At 32.8% G+C, this 3457-nt stretch overlaps 1 protein-coding gene across 2 annotated transcripts in view; it reads right to left on the bottom strand.

The window, feature by feature from the left end:
- The window catches only part of LOC106469162 (acetylcholinesterase-like), a 112980-nt gene that overhangs the window by 2945 nt on the left and 106578 nt on the right, over positions 1 to 3457 (bottom strand). The window lies entirely within an intron of this gene.

The following is a 3457-nucleotide window of genomic DNA, read 5'->3' as shown; positions in this document are numbered from 1 at the left end:
ACTAGAGGGAAGGCAGTTAGTCACCCCCACCCACCGCCAACTCTTGGGCTACTCTTTTACCAACGAATAGTGGGATTGACCGTCACATTATAACGCCCCCACGGCTGAAAGGGCGAGCATGTTTGGTGTGACGGGGAATCCGAACCCGCGACCCTCAGATTGGGAGTCGAGCGCCCTAACCACCTGGCCATGCCGGGCCCTCTCTTTTCATTTAATTCTTTTGTGATATTTTGATCATATATATATATTCTTATATCGTTATTACAATATAATTACACATTTCTGTTTTTAAGAGTTAATTTATAATGTTAGTTTTCGAGGTCCCACCGCAACATGCCGAGGAGTGCTACTCCGCAGAGATTTGTAAACCATTACAAAAAATGTAATTCTCAATTGTATTGTCAATAAAAAATATAAAAATGTGTAACATATTATGCTTAAATAAACAAAACTTTGAAAAATAACTCATAGCTTTTTGAGTAAGAAGTTCAAATTGCATAGCACATTCAACATGGCGTCTGAGTTAGATTATCTGATGAAAGAATACTCTCTACCATGCCAAATATGCTTCTCCAACTCATTACTGGGACATAACTCAAAATTATCTTCAAGGTCACACTGCGTACTTGTTTTCCAGCGCAAAGCTCCACAATGAGCTATCTGTAGTCTGCCTTCGGGGGTATCAAAACTCGAGTTAAGGTCATACTTAATGTATCTTATGATTAGACTGTTATTTTGTTGTACTAAATATTTTTAGTCGCAAAATATTTAAGCTTAAATCTCAAAAATGCGAAACTTTTTGCTTCCAGGAAATAAGTAATTTTACAAACATAAGCCACTGGTATATTCAAAATAAAACTTCAAGCACTCATTAATCTTGTAAGTCAACAATGATTACCGTTATATAAATTCAACAATGAGAAGCCCACTAAATTTAAGGCTATAATATCACAAACAGAAGTTAGTTTTGACTATCACAGTCTAAGTTTAATTGTACGTAACTAGTAAGTATAGCTGGAGTGTTAGGCCTAGAGCAATTTTTTTCCTTTCTTTTAAGTTACAAAAGGTTATGAAGTCTCAATACATTTTAAAGAGCTTGAAAATGATAATTCATTTTTGTTTTTAATAATCTTTTAAGTTAGCGAGATCGAATGATTCGATAATTATAAGAAACACACAACTAATTTTTTTAAATTGAGTTTATTGCTCTCTTGGAATAAACAGGAACAAAGATGATGATGATTTAAGGGCTGAAAATTTAGATAATTTTCCAAAATAAACAAAACAGCTTTCAAAAGCAAAGCTTGCAGATTATTTCTGTTTGTTTGTAATTAAGCATAAAGCTACACAATGGGCTATCTGTGCTTTGCCCACCACGGGTATCGAAACCCACTGGGGCGATTATTTCTGAACTGTAAAAGAAATATTCACAAAAAAAGAACATATAGTTATATAATGTTATGTAATTTCTTTATGAACTGTTTTATTATACGAGATTTCTAAATGATATAGCGCATTTCTTTGAACAGTACACTAGCTTGGTTTTTCTATTAAATCACTACACTCTTAAAGAAATAAAGCAGAGGTATGAGATAAAATACACCTTATAGACATTACATTTATTCTCCCCTAACTACAAATAAACTATGTAGTTTTATGTTTGAATGTGATAATTAAAAACAACAACAACTTCAAAACATTCACCTCGATCTGTTTGATTTTTGATTCTGGTAGACGTCACGCACTTTTAATTTCTTTAGCTATCTAAATTATTTTCTTTTTTAACCAAATATATGTTGAAAATTAGATTGACATAAAAAATACCATCTTTACTTTGAGAAGATTATTAAACATCTTGGCATTAAATACTGCACGCTCTTTCTTAATCATGTAAGAATAAAAGTTAAATCTGATTGACCTATATACATATTATTATTGAATTAACGATATACAGAGGAAATTTATTTTCATATCATTTGTCGCACGTATAAGTGAACTAACACCTGTGTTGCATACCCAGTAAAAGATATATTCGTCAGAACCAAATGACTGCTTTCGACTTTATTAAAGGACGCACAACTCTCGAAACGCTCGCTTATTCTAGATTTATCACAATGTTAAAGTCAAAGTATATGGTTCTATTTTTTTCCTTTAATTTTCTGTTATACATTGGAAAATCCACATGTACAAGGAATGCCCCAGGTCGAACATAACAGCCTGTACTGACACTACAAAATCTAGGCCACAACAACAACGACTATGGTTGCCACAGTTGAAAAATCGATTAAAACTATGATTTGCTCTGACATCAGCTTTTACTAGCGGTGCTACAGTAGCTCGCCTTAGCAAATCCCCCTGGCATGCTTAAGGCAAGTTTGGGGATTTCACGTAAGATTCGTTTAATTGAACATGTCATTTTGCTCACCGACAGAAGGTAAATCTAATTGGTTAATGCTCGTGGACACGTACAGTACTTGTATACAGTTATTGAAATCAACAAATATCACCTGAAGTTTTTACAGTACCAACCCATTCGGCGAGGTATTGTATTAAATAATAAGGTACACAAAATATAATGTTATATAGAAATACGTATGTATACACAGTGAGCTTTATAAAAAACATATATTTTCTTACTTAACTTAAAGACATTACATAAGTTTAAGAGTTATTATTTTATGATAATATTTTTATTAGATAACGTTGTATACGATTTTTCATAAACAGTGTATTATTATTAAATATGAGCAAAGAATAGTTGGAATTTCTGTAAAATTCCTATTCAAACCTTTTTTACCGTGACAGAAAACACCTTTCTTTAATTACAGACAAAAATATTAAATGTTCGCATTACCTAATAGTTAAAAACTTTCTAGCAACTACACGTAAAAATCAGTTTCTCTTTACGTAAAACACATGTACAGTATTATATACCTATTGCAGTTAGCTTTGATTCTGTCACTTCTTTTCGTCACAATACTAATGTAGACAAATCAGTGTAGTACTTTTGACAGCTGTAACATGGATTAGATAGGTTTATTCAACAAAAGCTAGAATATTAATAGCTTTGTTGTATAATTAATGTAATTAAAATTGCTCTAACTGAGTAACACACAGCAAAAACAATACTGAAAAAAGATACCATTCTCGTTAACTCTAAGAACACTTTTCACTTGGAATTTCGTTAAATATTAAAAAAGGGTATGCTGAGAAATATCAAAAGGTTCCACTTTAAAATGTATGCTAAAATCGTGAAAATATAAGCTGATATGTGCTATGGCGAGAAAATACCCGATTATAACTTTGCACTTTCGCAGATGCGTGGCAATTAATATTAACCTAATTAATAAATCAAGTTCAAAGTAACCTGGCCCGGCATGGCCAGATGGATAAGGCGCTCGACTCACAATCTGAAGGTCGCGGGTTCGAATCCGCATCCCACCAAACATGCTCACCC

The sequence above is a fragment of the Limulus polyphemus genome, unplaced genomic scaffold (genome assembly GCF_000517525.1).
Source record: "Limulus polyphemus unplaced genomic scaffold, Limulus_polyphemus-2.1.2 Scaffold3331, whole genome shotgun sequence".
NCBI lineage: Eukaryota > Metazoa > Arthropoda > Merostomata > Xiphosura > Limulidae > Limulus > Limulus polyphemus.
The sequence above is the reverse complement of the archived record's forward strand: the minus strand, read 5'-3'. Positions and strand labels throughout refer to the sequence as shown.